Source organism: Lissotriton vulgaris, chromosome 1_1 (genome assembly GCF_964263255.1).
Source record: "Lissotriton vulgaris chromosome 1_1, aLisVul1.2, whole genome shotgun sequence".
Taxonomy (NCBI): domain Eukaryota; kingdom Metazoa; phylum Chordata; class Amphibia; order Caudata; family Salamandridae; genus Lissotriton; species Lissotriton vulgaris.
The window spans coordinates 1,284,010,040-1,284,026,390 of NC_141685.1; positions in this window are offsets into that span (position 1 = coordinate 1,284,010,040).

A 16,351-nucleotide genomic window follows, 5' to 3' on the forward strand; every position below is an offset into this window, starting at 1 on the left:
GATGCCCCAGCAGAGACCTGGGCCAACACCATTGCTAACTTCTTTACCACCAAAATTAGGCAAATACAGGATTCTTTTCCTTCGAGACCAATGGATGACCCGCTGACTCCGTCGATCGAGACAACTCTTCTGTTGACTTCAGGCCCAGCCCTGCTAGACTTCCCGCCCATTACGGTTTCCGCATCCTTAGCTGTAATGAGGAACCTTAAATCGGGCTCACCGTTAGATCCTTGCCCTGCGAAATTCCTAGCGAGAATGGCAGATGTCGTCAACCCTATAGCCAATCCTATTCTGAACCTCTCCCTGAGTCAGGGAGTCCTGCCTCAATCCTGGAAACAGGCTATGGTTATCCCTCTTATTAAGAAGCCTAACCTGGACCCAGAAGTGCCATCCAATTACAGGCCAATCTCGCTCCTTCCACACTTACCAAAATCTTAGAGAAACACGTTCATAGCGTGTTATCGAACTTCCTGGAGTCAAACGAGCTACTCCATGAGTCCCAATCGGGCTTTCGATCCAACCTAAGCACCGAGACGGCGCTCTTGGAAGTCTCTGAGATTGTGAAGGAGGTGCTGGACACCGGAGGCAGGGTGATGTTAGTTATGCTCGACCTGTCGGCGGCGTTTGACACCGTCCTCCATGAGGATCTCATCACTAGGCTACATGACATCGGTCTAGGGGGGATGGTGCTCAACTGGTTTCGTTCCTTCTTAGCCAACCGCCGACAGACGGTCTGGGTCCCACCTGGATCTGCCGAAATGCCGCCATTGGGAGTCGGAGTCCCTCAGGGCTCCGTACTGAGCCCCACTCTATTTAACATCCTCATGACCCCTCTGGCGACACTGGCAGAGTCCTATGGGGCCCGGATCGTCTCTTATGCTGACGACACCCAGCTTCTGTTCACCTGCCGCAAGAGCGAAGATTTCGATGGAGAAAGTATCCGTGAGTGCCTTGGGGCTGTTTTTAACTGGTTCCAACTTAACAGCCTCAAGTGCAACTCGGATAAATCCGAGATACTATTCTTCGGATGCCCATCGGAACCGGATTGGCACGGCTGGTGGCCCGCGGACATGTTCCCTCCAGCTCAGTCATCTAAATGGGCTAAGAACCTGGGAGTCAAAATTGACAATGAGCTCTCGCTCAAATCCCAGGTGTCCACTCTTACGGGAACGTGCTTCGGGATCCTCAGGATGCTTCGTAAGTTCTTTCCTCTTCTATCCGAGGAACATCGGAGGATAACTGTCCAGGCACTTATAGGATCCAGATTGGATTATGCAAATGTTCTATATCTGGGTCTGCCAGAATATCTCTTACAGCGCATGCAGGTGACCCAGAACGCTGCAGCTCGAGCGATTTTTGGTCTGCATCGCCGTACGAGTGCCTCAAACCTTCTTCTATCCCTCCATTGGCTTCCTGTACGGAAGAGGATAATGTTCAAGGCCATGACCTTAGCCCATAAAGCCCTGCATGCCAATGGTGCAAAATATCTCCAGAAGAGACTGGACTTCTACCGGCCTACACGATCCCTAAGATCAGAGTCATTGGCTCTGGCAGTGGTGCCACGTATAAAAAAGGCTCGACTGGGCGGTCGGTCCTTTAGATTCCTTGCCCCCCAGCTATGGAACTCCCTACCGCTGTCCTTGCGGTCCACAACGAATCTGCTTGCCTTTAGGAAAGGTTTAAAAACTTGGCTGTTTTCTGGCTAGTGCGTCTCTCCTTTTAGGTTTCTGTCTTTTTTACTGTTATGTTTTCCAGCTCTTTCTCAAGGTCTGGAGCACAAAGCGCTGGGACACTCCTTTGGAGTAGCCGTTGCGCTATAAAAGTCCCATTTAACATAACATAACATAACATAACATATTGGTTTTATATCATATGTATTTTATTTCTTTATTTATAATATTAGTACTGCGCAACACTCATCCCCGAAGGGATATCACAGTGATCGGATTGTGTGGTTCCGTAGTTCGAGGGTCTGTGGTTCGTAGATTCCGAACCCGTTTAATGAAGGTCGTCAGATATAGACGATTTTGGTATCAGCGGACCGCAATGATGAGTGCGGTGTGTACGAGTGTTTTCGTCATAATCGTTCAATGAGAACACTGCGTATTCAGGGACTTCATTTGAACCCTTTTCCATTCCATTTTGTGTGTGGCAGCCATTTTGTGTGGTTGCCCTCACATAGGCCGATGACTATGGCCGAACGAGTCCTTGGGACATGTACACCTTTAGCTGACTTCTTTGTGCCCTGGCCGAACTGACTCCCTTGCCCGAGACTAATTTCGTTGAGCCAGTTCCTTGTTAAACAGCTGGTCAGATGGAGATCAAGGAGCAGGACATTGCTGAGTTTATGGTACATGCACACACCCTTCTATCTTGCTTCTCATCTGCTTCTGTTCCTTCCTTTACGGCTTAATTATTGATTTGGGTTGAGGTCTTTACGATGGGTTTGTCCGGCCTGATCGAACAGGAATGTTGGATTTTGCTTGGTCATTTCTGGTGGGCTGGACAATGGAAAGTGGGATTGTCGTCATTTGATATGTTTGAAATGCCACTGTTTCATTGGTTAGTTTGTATGTAATTGATGCTAGCCAGGAATGTGATTTTTAGCATAAAAGATGATGCTCCGCTCAATGAATTTGTGCAGTCTCTAGCGAACCACCCGTGTTGTGCTTCATAGACCTCTGTTCCTGGTTGCAGCCAATAAATTTGGTCTTTGACGTCATCAAGAAGTGTCCCGTGTCTCTGTTTGCCGAGGCAGGGGGATCCGAAGACATCGGGCGTTATCCCTGGCGCCGCTGGGTTCTAAAACCCGGTTCTTCAGTTGGCGCCCAACGTGGGGCGACTTCAGCGTTACCGGTCCAAGCCTGAAGATCGTGAAGATCTTCGTGTTAAAATTCTGGAGGAAGGCCTGCCACTTCATCGACCCCTGTATGTCGTCGTGGTCCGAAAGTCTTTGCTGCGAGGTTCCCCGCTTTCCGACGGCTACGAAGGACTGCTGCCCTGACTGTCGCCCTGTCTTGGAGCCATTAGACAATTTGTAGAGCGACACAATAGACGGGTCTTCTGGTGACGCCATCGACATTTTAGTTAAGTATGAGTGGAGCGTCTCCCAGTCCTTAGTTTTGTTTGGGTATCCTTCGGGATCGCTTTGATTTGGTACCTGCAGGCCCTAAAGCCGAGGGACTCGTGTTTTCACGAGACTATAGTTTTAAGATTTCCCTTGAAGTTTGAAGCTAGAGTAGTGAGCGAAGATGCCTGGTCTTAGCAGACTTGGAAAGATATTTGGTTTGGGTTGTACTAGAGATTCCCGATTGGAGGATTCGTGTCCGGTTCCTCCGATTGGAACTCCGACCTAAGAGCTCTACGTAAAACATGGAGTGGGCCCCATCGCGTATAATGAAATATGGGTTGAATATACCAGGAAAGACGGTGTCCTACAGTGGCCCCGTTATGGTAGCTTTGAAACTGAGATTTTAGACAATCTCGAAGTTAAAGTGTTCAAGAAGAAAGCCCTGCCGGCAATGTTTGACTCTTTCCGCTTATGGCGAAAGGAAGCCAAACAGAAAGAATTAAGCTAGCGAAGAAAAATAAATGAGAACGAGGTATGTCAATGGTGCAAGCTGCTATACAGTTTAGGGATAATGAAGAAGAACGAGAGAGCGAACAGATGCTTAGGCAGCGTAAAATTAGCGGTAGATAAGTGCTACCCAGCTTTTCCACCTCAACGGCAAGACGAGAAGAAAGATCTTGTGAAAGATCCTTTAATGTCGCATCTATTGAGTTCGCCACCCCCGTATGTGCAGAGTGCTACAGCACCTCTGCCACAAGTTGTAGTTGCGCAACGGAGGTTGCTTTGCCTCCTGCGATTCCTCAACAGCCAGCTCCTTTTCCACTGGCTCCTATTGCTTTGGCGCAGCCTTCTCAAGGGCCACCGATTTTGCTATCTCCTTCATCTGCTACTCCTACACCTGTGTTGTCTGTTCCTTCTGTTACTATTCCGACTTCAGTTTCTTCTCGTTCTGCTCCGTCCCCTGTTCTTTTGTCTACTTCTCCTTCTGCTCGACAGAGAATGACTGATGCGGTTGCTGGTTTCTTTTCTCCTCTGTTGGGTTCATTGGGTATGTCTCCAGTTGTAGAGCGTAAGCAATTGCGTAGTCAATTGCCTGGTCCTGATGAACGGACGGTGTTAGATCACTTAGCACGTAAATGGGCTACATTTCCTTCGCAGTATGACCTTGAGGGTATTATGGATGTTTTCCATCAATGGGAAGCACCGAAACAAAGATATGTCTTTGATATGATGTGTTCTTTCCTTCGTGAAGAATGGGAAAATGGCGATTGTGGACAAGTTCCGTCTGAGTTGTACCGTATACGTTCTGAGTTTGCGAAAGGAACTGTTGTGGGTTTTGACGTTGAGAAAGCAGTTGTGACGTTGTTGTCGTTTAGGAGTGATTGTTTGAGCCTGATTCGTCAGTGAGAAGAAAGGCGCGTCAATATCCGATGCGAGAGGTTCCTCCAGTTTAGAGGCCAGTTGATGTAAATGCCAATCCGCCTATTCCGCCACATTTTCAGCGTGTTTGGGTACATGTTCCATGGAAGCGTGCTGAAGTCTTGGCTCTTAAGCAGACTTTGCCTGATCCCCGTAAAAATCCAACTGGGTACTATAAGGAGTTATCTCAGACTGCTGATTCATGTATCATGAATCTAGCTGACATAGATATGTTGTTTGGGAATGTTGTTCCACAGCCTATTTGGGGAAAGATTCGTCATACGGATCATGCACAGGAGTTAGGTGATACATGGAATAATCTTAGAGCTGCAGATGATAGACAAGTAGGTGGTGCTAAACCTGAGGATGTGATTGCTGAACTCCCTGGTAGGATTAATGATTATATGAAAACTTTGATGCCGGCTGTGCGTGTTAATTGGGACAAGCTGTCTGCATGCAAGCAAAAGAAAGACGAAACTGTGTCCGACTTTTTCACTCGGTTCGAAGAGACCTTTGTAGACCACAGTGGTCAGGACATGAGTACCGAAGGTGGTCAACGGTTGTTCGTTGACAAATTTGTTCATAATTTGCTTCCCGAATTATGTAATAGGTTGAAGGATTCTGAGAGTGCTTGGGCTGTCTCTACGTCAGCGCAGATTTTAGCCACTGCCCAGTACTATGAGAATAGAAACAAGGATGAGATAAAGAAAGCAGATAGGAAGACTAAGGAATTGAAGACTAAAGTTCTTCTACAGCAAGCTTATCCGCCTCGTAATAATCAGCGCGATTCTCAGCAACCTCAGCAATATCAGAGAAACTCGCAAAGGTTCGAGTCTTCTCAACAGCGTTTTCCCGTAGGTCCTAATCAATGTGCATATTGCAAAGAAGAGGGTCATTTCAAGAATAGTTGTCCGGTTCTGTTACAGCGCACGAATGGTGCTTCTGGTGTGAGGGATCGAGGTGTTCAACAAGCTCCTAGAGGTAGAGGTCATGGTCAGAACGTACGTTCTTTGCCTCAAAAGAATTCTATGAATAGCTTTGATCAGCAGAATGGTGCGTCTGGTAGGACAGCACAGTATTATGCAGATGATTACTACGTCGAAGGTGAGACTATGGATGGTAATGATTGCAAGGACAGCCATAGACAAAGAGAAGGAGTTGTTTCAGTTCCAGTAGATCAGAGTGGACCCTATGTTGAAGTGATTGCATCAGGTGTGTCAGAGCCTTTTCTGTTGGATACTGGTGCTGCGAAGAGTTCTATTATGCACTCTAAACTCCCTGGCGCACCTTTGTCTGGCTTAAAGAATGTTTCAGTAGGTTTTTCTGGCGCCCCGGTTACGAATCCGATTTCTAGTCCATTGTCTATTTCTGTTGGTCCGTGTGAATTCGAAGCACCCCTCATTCTGACGACAGGTTGTGGTGAGAACTTGTTGGGTTTGGCCTTGTTAAAGAGATTGTATGCGACGCTATATTTTTCTCCTTCGGGAGTACACCTTACATTGGGTAAGAGAGTGATCTCTCCGATGTATTTGTCTAAAGATCGACTTCCACCTGTACTGTCTTCTCTCCCTGATTCTCTTTGGGCTACTGGTCCTAACAATGTGGGTCTTCTAGAGATTCCGCCATATGTTGTGACGTTGAAAGCGAATGCTAGATTACCACGCATTCCAGAGTATCGCATTTCTAGTGATGGTGAAAGAGCACTTTTGGCGATCATCTATGATCTGATTGAAAAAGGTGTGATTGAGGAAACGAGAGGTAATGTGTGCAATAGTCCGGTTTTGCATGTCCTGAAAAGAACTGATTCCTCACAGCCTCCTGTATATAGGTTGGTGATCGATCTTCGCGAGGTGAATACGATCGTTGTTCCGCAATTTCCTGTTGTGCCTGATATCACCGCTTTACTGACTTTGATCCCGGCTACAGCCACGTGGTTTTCGGTGATTGACTAGAAGAATGCTTTCTTCAACATCCTGATTGCCGTGGAAAGTAGAGATATTTTTGGCTTCTCTTTAGGAGGACGAAGTTTCCGCTTTAAGCGCGCTCCTCAAGGCTATTGCGAGAGTCCATCGATCTATAGTCAGGCTTTGAAAACGCAACTTGATTTGCTGGTTTTACCTGATGGTGCTGCTCTTATTCAGTACGTTGACGATTTGTTAGTTGCTGCCGACAATGAAGAGATCTGTAAAGAGGCTACTTTGTCACTGTTACGTCACTTGTCTGATTTCTATCATAAGGTTTCTCTTTCGAAGTTGCAATATTGTAGACAAGAAGTTACCTACTTAGGTCACCTCTTATCGAAGGAGGGAAGGAAACTGACCCCAGAAGGAATTCAAGCGAATGCGAAAATGAGTGTGCCTATGACACAGAGAGAAGTATGTGCTTTCCTAGGGATTACATCATATTGTAGACAGTGGATCCCTAATTTCTCGTTGCTTGCGAAGCCTTTGATAGCTCTTACGGTTAAGGATACTCCAAATCCTATTTTTTGGACTGACGAATGTCAGAAGAGCTTTTCGGAATTACGTGGTGCGTTGTGTTCAGCTCCTGTGTTGGGTACCCCGACTACAGTAAGCCTTTTACATTGTATGCCCACGAGAGAGGGATGTGCATTGTCAGTTTTGACTCAACAATTTGTCGATAAGCAGCGTCCATGTGCTTATTTTTCGTCGACTTTATATCCGGTAGCTAGAGCAACGCCGAGTTGTCTGAGAGCTACGGCAGCAGCGGCTGTTTCTATTCGACAGTCTGCTGGTTTGTTAATGGACAATACACTGATTGTGATGGTTCCGCATGCAGTGGATACCTTGTTGAATCGTACCAAGACACAGCACTTAACTAGTGCTCAGTTGTCGGGTTACGAATTGACCTTGTTAGCGAGTCATGTGCATATAAAGAGATGCAACACGTTGAATCCAGCTACTTTGTTGCCGATTTCAATTGAGACAGACGATACTGAACAACATGATTGTTTCCTTAGGACTGAGGAAGAAACAAAAGGGAGGATAGACCTTAGGGATACTCCTCTTCCAGAGTGTGATAGTACCTTATGGGTTGATGGTTCGTGCTTCAAGCTTCCGAATGGTGATACGACTGCGGCATATGCTGTTACGACTTTGCATACGATTGTTGAAGCTGCACGTATCCCACATAATTCAGCGCAAGCAGCAGAGTTGATTGCATTAACAAGATTGTGTGTGTTGGCGAAAGGGAAGAGAGTGACTGCGTGTACTGACAGCCAGTATGCATTTGGTGTGGCTCATAGTTTTGGACGTTTGTGGAGAGAGCGTGGGTTCCTGACTTCGCATGGGACTAGGATCCAGCATGGTCAGTTGGTGAATGAACTTCTTGAATCACTTACTTTGCCGTTGCAAGTAGCAATTGTAAAATGCAGTGCGCATAAGAAAGTTACGGATGATGTTGGTCGTGGTAATGTGTTTGCAGATGAAGTTGCGAAAGAAACTGCAAGAAATGTGATGAGTCGAATGTATGTTGCGGGACCAACGAGATGGGTTCCAGATGGAAGTATGTGTGAAGATACGATTGAGAGTGTGAAATCCATCCAAGCTGAAGCTACAGAGAAAGAGTTGAATGAATGGAGAGAGAGCAAGGGTAAATTGGATTCGAATGGTTGTTGGATTGATTTGTCAGAGCATCAGAGATGGTTGTTGCCTGATGCGTATGTGCTTCCGGTGGTTACAATGGCTCATGGATTGGCTCATATCAGCGTGAAAGGGATTTGCAAGTTGTTGGCTCCGGTTTGGCAGAATGCTGGAATTCCTAAGTGTGCAGAGAATTTGGTTAAGAACTGTATGGTGTGTTTGATGTACAATCCTGGTAAGGGAATTCCAACTCCAGCTGGTCATTTTACTCCTCCAACGTATCCGTTTGAGGCTTTGCAGTTAGATTTCATCCACATGGAGAGGTGCAACAACCTAAAGTATGTGTTAGTGGTTGTTTGCTCTTTTTCTAGATGGGTGGAAGCCTACCCTTTGAGGGATAATACTGCCTTGTCCACAGCAAAAGCCCTCATTAAGGAATTCTTCCCTAGGTTTGGATTGCCGAGAATGTTCTGGAGTGACAATGGGAGTGAATTTGTGGGTCAAGTGATGAAGAGAGTATGTGATGGATTAGGTATTAGGCAGAAGTTCCACGCTGCAAATCACTCCCAATCAGCTGGTTTAGTCGAGTGCTATAACGGCTCTCTCAAGCTGAAATTGGCCAAAATTCAAGCGAGCTCTGGTTTACAATGGCCAGATGCTTTGCCATTAGCCCTTTTGTCCACTAGAATGACTGTGCATTCACAAATGGGTTTGAGTTCGTATGAGATTGTGTTTGGTCGCCCGGCAAACTTTTGGGGAGTGCCGAGGCCGACAAAATTCAGTGAAATAGAACATCCTGTGTTGCTTGAACACCTGTATGAATTGACGGCTAAATTGCGTGTTTTGCATCAACAGGTTCACGATTCATCGCCACAAGCTTCTGAAGATCTAGGGCACGCCATTGAACCTGGCACATGGGTGCTCGTGAAAAATTTCCAGCGAACCAAGAACGAGCAGCCCCGCTGGACAGGACCCCACTTGGTGTTGTTATCTACCCATTCTGCAGTACGAGTGCACGGTAAAAAGAACTGGATCCACTGCGTACATTGCAAAAGGCCTCTTTTGCCTCTGCCGTACGACCGGTGGGTCCAGAAGGGACTTCCTGATTCTGCGACTGAGACCGTGCCTCGTTTTCTGCCATTCAGCAATGCCCGTTTGATTGGAACGAACACTGAGCAAGAAAGTGACGATCTTCTTCAAGAAGCTGTGCCATTAGTGAACTGTTTGAAGATTGTTGAACCTGAACTCCTGTTCAGAGAACAGACATTGCCTAGCAAAGAGCGTTATAATTTGCGACCGAGAGTCGCGGGACAAATAAAAATATAAAGTTTTCTTTTACTGATTTTTGCAGGTTAACTCTCCTCCGAGGAACTACTTTGATTTTTGTTTTTCGAACCGCCATCCGGGTTCAGCTGTAGGGTCGCGGTTGCCGAAGTCTTTGGAGTGCAAGCCGAAGACACTAGGTCGACGGTTCTGGTTGGTCTAAGGGAGTTGCCCTGGACTGACAGAAGCATTCCTTAGCATAGAACACGTGACCGCCGCGAGCAGCAAATTAGTGAGGATGGAGTTTTTCGAGATGGAGAGACCTGTTGAGACAATAAGCTTTAAGAGCAAAATATGTAAATTAATGTCCTGAAAAAGATTTTTAATATTGTGTTTATTTATGTTGTTTAGCTTAATGATGTTTTTAATTGGATATGTTACATTCTCTTTTCAAGTGACGTTCATGCCCACCACACAACCTATGCCTCCTCCTACTATTTCTTCTCTTTCTTTTCACCCTCTGCCCGAACATGAAATCGTTAGAAGACTGGAATTTGCTAACAATTCCTTTGTTCAGCTCCTGCACCAACACCAGCTAGTAATGAACACGACAAACTGTTGGGTTTGTGGCCTAATGCCCCATACGACCGATAAAGGTATTCCGTACCTGGTTTTGCCATTCAGCTATAATGGTTCTGTTTGGGCATACAGAACGATGTTCATTTATGCTCATGGAGTCTATCCCCAACGTTCCGTGAAAGATAGTCCGAAGACTAGTGCTCTGGTCAAGGGTATAGTCGACATGATTAGAGGGATTAGTTCGTATGAGACTATTCCGAGAGATGAGACACAAGCATACATTGGTTGGAACGTTACTGGATATGGAGTTAGTATGAGTGTTAGCCAGCAGGCGAAAAGTTCTCCACCGATTTGGATAGTGCCCCATCAGGGTCATTATTGTCTGAAAGGTAATGGCAAGATTCCGAGAGCTCAGTTAGGGAAGAGTGTCTGCATTGAGACTTATGTATTTGCGTCTCAGACTTCCCCAGCGTTCCTAGCAGCTAAGGGTACCTACATCATCTGTTATGACAAAGCGTATACATGGTTGCCCCCTGACTTCTCGGGCACATGTTTTGTTTCTTTCCTGTTGCCTCCCACTTTTACAGCTGCAGCAGATTACCATAAGACGAGAGTTGCTAGAGGTGTCTTCAGTAAGGAAGATACCGCAGGGCAAGAGTTGGGAGATTTCTTTAAGGGTTTTCTGCCGTTCTGGGGACCGATGGCTAACAGCAGGAACATTCGACAGTTGCCAAAAGTGGTTGAGTCCACCATAATTGAAACTGCTGGTTCCCTTAGTAACTTGACTGCTGAGCTCCAGTCGGATCGACTTATGGCACTTCAGAATAGAGTTGCTCTTGATGTCATACTTGCAGATAGAGGTGGAGTGTGTAAACTGATTCAATCGAGCTGCTGCGTTTTCATTCCAGACAACGCTCCGACAGTCTTCCAGGCCATTTCCAAGCTACATAAGATCTCCGAGTCTGTACATATAGACAAGGGAGATTGGCCGTTGATGGGATGGTTTTGGGGATTGATGTCCACGTGGGGATGGAAGATTCTGATGGTCATTGGGATGCTCTTAGCTATCCTTTTCCTGTTCTGTCTTTGCGTACAGTGTGCTCCTGCTATATGTGGCCTTTGTGCTACTTCGTGTGCAAGGAGACCTGTCCAGAGAGAGTTGCTAAGTACTAGGATGATGCTACAGAAACATCTTGATGATTTGATGAATATAGACCTGGATTCAGACTGACATGGGTTTGGGTTTATTGCCTATGTAAGGGCATAAGGAGGGTCTGTGGTTCCGTAGTTCGAGGGTCTGTGGTTCGTAGATTCCGAACCCGTTTAATGAAGGTCGTCGGATATAGATGATTTTGGTATCAGCGGACCGCAAATGATGAGTGTGGTGTGTACGAGTGTTTTCGTCATAATCGTTCAATGAGAACACTGCGTATTCAGGGATTTCGTTTGAACCCTCGGGTTCCATTTTGTGTGTGGCAGCCATTTTGTGTGGTTGCCCTCACATAGGCCGATGACTATGGCCGAACGAGTCCTTGGGACACGTACACCTTTAGCTGACTTCTTTGTGACCTGGCCGAACTGACTCCCTTGCCCGAGGCTAATTTCGTTGAGCCAGTTCCTTGTTAAACAGCTGGTCAGATAGAGATCAAGGAGCAGGACATTGCTGAGTTTATGGTACATGCACACACCCTTCTATCTTGCTTCTCATCTGCTTCTGTTCCTTCCTTTATGGCTTAATTATTGATTTGGGTTGAGGTCTTTACAATGGGTTTGTCCGGCCTGATCGAACAGGAATGTTGGAATTTGCTTGGTCATTTCAGGTGGGCTGGACAACGGAACGTGGGCTTGTCGTCATGTGATATGTTTGAAATGCCACTGTTTCATTGGTCAGTTTGTATGTAATTGATGCTAGCCAGGAATGTGATTTTTAGCATAAAAGATGATGCTCCGCTCTATGAATTTGTGCAGTCTCTAGCGAACCACCTGTGTTGTGCTTCGTAGACCTCTGTTCCTGGTTGCAGCCAATAAATTTGGTCTTTGACGTCATCAAGAAGTGTCCCGTGTCTCTGTTTGCCGAGGCAGGGGAATCCCAAGACATCGGGCGTCATCCCTGGCGCCACTGGGTTCTAAAACCCGGTTCTTCAGTTGCTGAGAGCTCTCAAGTCGAAATTAAGGGTTTAATTACGGTTTCCAAATTTCCAGAACACAACAAGGTTAGAGGCCGACGTAAACCACTTGAGTAAGCAAGTCCTCTGCATCCCGACGTATATGGCGTAATTGTGCAGTTTCTCCCTTAATGCAGCTTTTCTAAAGCCCCTTCCAGGGACGAAGCCAAATTGGTATCTCATTATTTGTCTTTATGTCGCCAGAGGCCAGGGATGTCTGAGATATGGTTGGCATCTAATGGGTCATAGAGAGCTGGTACGAATCTGGTGAAGAATGGTTTGTAGGCCGGTTGCAGAGCAGAGGGGCTAGAATGTATCCCTGCTTCAGCTGTTTGGTGGTTGCAATTTGGCAGGAAGTAAGCTCATTTGATGTTAATTTTATCTTGACCCAAGTATTGGAATATAACCTAATGATTGATTTCAGGGGCTGCGAGTGAATGCCCCACTTTGCCAGTTTTTCCCTTAATTTGCCTCGATTGATGTTGTGAAGGCTGGCGATAAGGGCTGCGTATACCGATTTTCCTTTGTCTTCATTGTTGTGTCAACTAGCATGGCCAAGGACAGAAGGTTGTCGCTTATACTGATGCCTTTTGGAAAAGTAGATATTATGTTCTTTTCTCTGACCCATTTTTCGAGCCCTTTCTGGAGGAGTTGAGCGTGTACCATCCCCTCAACATCGAGGAGTGCAATTGGATAGTAATTTTCGAGTAGTTTTAGAGCCTTTTTTTATTATAAATGCACACCACCAAGGAGCTGCGCCAGCTGTCCGGGACGACAAAATGGCACAAACTGAAGAAATTATCAGCTTTGATCAGATGATACATGCGTTCACTCTTTTTCAAGTCCAACGGCGTCAGAGATCTTCCGGCGGTTTTCTGTCCAGATGTGTATATATTTTTAATTTACAATTACCGGGAATCTGTTTAACAGATTTACAGCAATTCTGTACAGCACAAAGAAGAAACTGGGCTATGTGTACATGGCACATTTAGTGTCTGTTTATCTTTTTTTTCGGTAGCACGTAATGAAATATTCCATAGGAGTAAAAATGGAAGAATCACATTTTTTAGCATAGGCAGCAACTTTGCTATGATTCTTTACTAACTAATATATATAAACTTTCATGGATTTGAAAAAATTTGGTGAATCATGTTTGTATGTGCTGATTGGTCAAATGGAACATGTGATTAAACTATAACTGCAAAGGCATTATCAGTACCTCAGAAATATTCCCTGAGTCACATGTGCTGTGTTAGTGGGAATAACATGTACATAGAGTATGTCGGGGGGTACACGTATATGAGTAATAATATATTGTTTAGTATGCCATACAAAAACTATAGAACTGCCTATGTGGTAAAGGAATGTGCAAATATCCTAGGCTAGTATATGACCATAATATGGAAAATATATAATGTGTTCACTGTCCCTGTGAATTATGGAAAATATTTGATGGGTCCCTCTGAAATATGAGCTTCATCATCATCTTGACAACTCCAAACCATTAAGTACAGCTTTACCATTCTTCATTGTTTATGCATTACACAATTGATGAAAGGTAAGCAAAACCTGAGCATTTTAATTCCAAACAGTGTTCTTTGGTAGCTGTATTCCACAGGCAGGATATGTATTTATTTTTACAATGTACAGGGTGGTTTTCTAAAATTCTATATTATTAACTGCATAACTGTTTTCCTTCTCATTTGTTACAGACTGCTAAACAGTAAACTCCAGTATTTACCAGTTTTAAATAATCATTTCCATGTCTCAATAAAACATTTTTTTTTTGACTAAATGGCCACAAATAAAGATGTTCTATAAAAACATTAAATGCTACCATGCTCGACCTCATGATAATATTCCAGAACCCCTGAATGGTATCATAGGATCATACATATATTCATAATGTCTAAACAGAGTCCCCTTGTGCTTGAGGAAAAGAAAGCTCTAACTATGAACTATTTTATAGTTTAAAGTGCACGTGCCTGTCTTTTGATACTTGTTTTTTGTATAATTTACTGGTTTGTAACCGTAGAACCGTTCTTCCTCTTTCAAGTCCTCATGCTCTAATACAGTTTGTCATTCTCGAGCAAAAGCGTGTTCATTCAAAAACAAAGAAAACAATTCTTCTATTCCAAAGGTTCATTTAAGTACTTGCTTCGAATTATATCTCTTCTCTAATGAGTTTCAACCCTAACACGGTTTCATCTTGACCTTTCTCAGGTAATATATATATTCTAGGTACTAGGTACCCGAAACGCGTCAGGTTCGAGGTTCTTACATTAACATCTAGCCTCACATCGTTGGGTCAGTGTCTCTGTTCGCCAGCGCGCTTGGAAGTGCAGAGATTTTGAAGCATTTGATATACATATAATCGAAGCCTAACATTATCGTGAAAAACTCAGATAAAGGTGGCAACACTGTTCTTTGGGCCAAAGATGCCTATGTGCAAGAAGCAGAAAAACAACTATTAAATCAATCCTGCTATTCTAAATCCACTAAATTTGCAATGTGTAAAAGTGAAGAGAAAACAAGGAAATTCATTCATCTTTGCCATAGAAATGGGCTCATTTCCGGTGAAGAAGAAAAATTTCTTAGTGTGGAATTTTCAATCACACCTTTGTTTTATCTTCTCCCGAAGATCCATAAATGTACAAATCCAGTACCTGGTCGCCCTATCATTTCTGCTCAAGGGAGCATGAATGAGAACATCTCTAAATACGTTGACTTTTTCCTCCAACCTCACATGAACACATTGCCAACTTATTTAAAAGACACTACAGATTTTTTGCTGAAAGTTGAACAAATCAAATGGTGCTCAAACTATTGTTTTATTGTTATGGATAGAGAGTCGCTATATACTAGTATACATCATCAACAAGGGATGGAAGCCATTAAATATTTTCTCGATCAAAGGGAAGCTTTCTTTCGAGATCACAATAACATGCTCCTCCAGATGATTGAAACATGTTTATATAACAACTATTTCCGGTTTCAAAATGTTATTTATCATCAGCAGCGTGGTGTGGCCATGGGTTTGTGTTTCTCCCCCAGCTATTCATGTTTACATGTTGGCTGGTGGGAGGAGCACGAGCTCAGGACCACACACGCTCAGTGGGGTCAATATTTGATACATTACTGGAGGTTTATCGATGATGTATTCATTGTTTGGAGCGGCTCACAAGAACAGGCTTTAACTTTTGTCAGGGATGTAAATCAAAATGATCGTAATCTTAAATTTACAGCTACTGTCACCACTGACTCGGCTGAGTTTTTGGATGTCCATCTCTTTATCAAAGAAGGGCAACTCCATACTAAATTGCATCGAAAGGTGACAGCCGGTAACTCCATATTACATGCCCGGAGTTCCCACCCTGCCCACACCATTAGAAGTATTCCCTATGGTGATTCCCTATGGTGAATTCATCCGTATAAAACGTATATGCAGTGACACTGATTCTTTACCTACCTGTCTCAATGAGTCTTATTCGAGATTCTTGTCACGGGGCTACAGTTCTAATATCCTGGACCAGGCCTTACTTAAAGTTAATGGTGAATCAAGAACTGAACTATTACAACCGAAGTTGACAACCACAATAGAACCTACTACAATTAGCCCTATACGTTTGATTACAACTTTCTGCAACCAAGAGAGAAAAATTAGACGTATCCTCTATTCTGAATGGCCGATTATTCTCACAGATAACATCTTAGGACCTATTTTACCGAGATTGCCAAATATCACCTTCAGACGTGCTCCATCTATGAAAGATGCATTAGATAGATCTATGCCAGAGAATATCTTGAAACCTTCATGGTTGTTGAAGTTGGGCTTTTTTAAATGTACTTCGTGCCGTGCGTGCACTTTCGCGAAAAATCGATTTATAAAAGGGGGTGGTGATGAACAGAGTGTCTGAATTGAGCAGACCACTCTTACCCAGTCCAAAGATCAGGGCTTGATCCATCACCGTTATTTATCTCACTGCCCCATCCCAGCTCAGAACCTGGCTATATGCAAATCAGTCTGTCCCTGGCCCAGTGCATCATGGGAACAGGGCAGACTAAACTACCAAGCCAATTCTTTACCAGAAAGGAGACAAGCTACCGGGGACCGGTATCTGGCATTTCAGCCTCTTCGGCCCGGCTTGCTTGAATCCTGATGGAGCAGTGAGAAAGGGACTCATGTCTGAGTATACCCTGCCACACCTATAGTGGCCAAAATCGATTTATAAAAGGGGGTGGTGATGAACAGA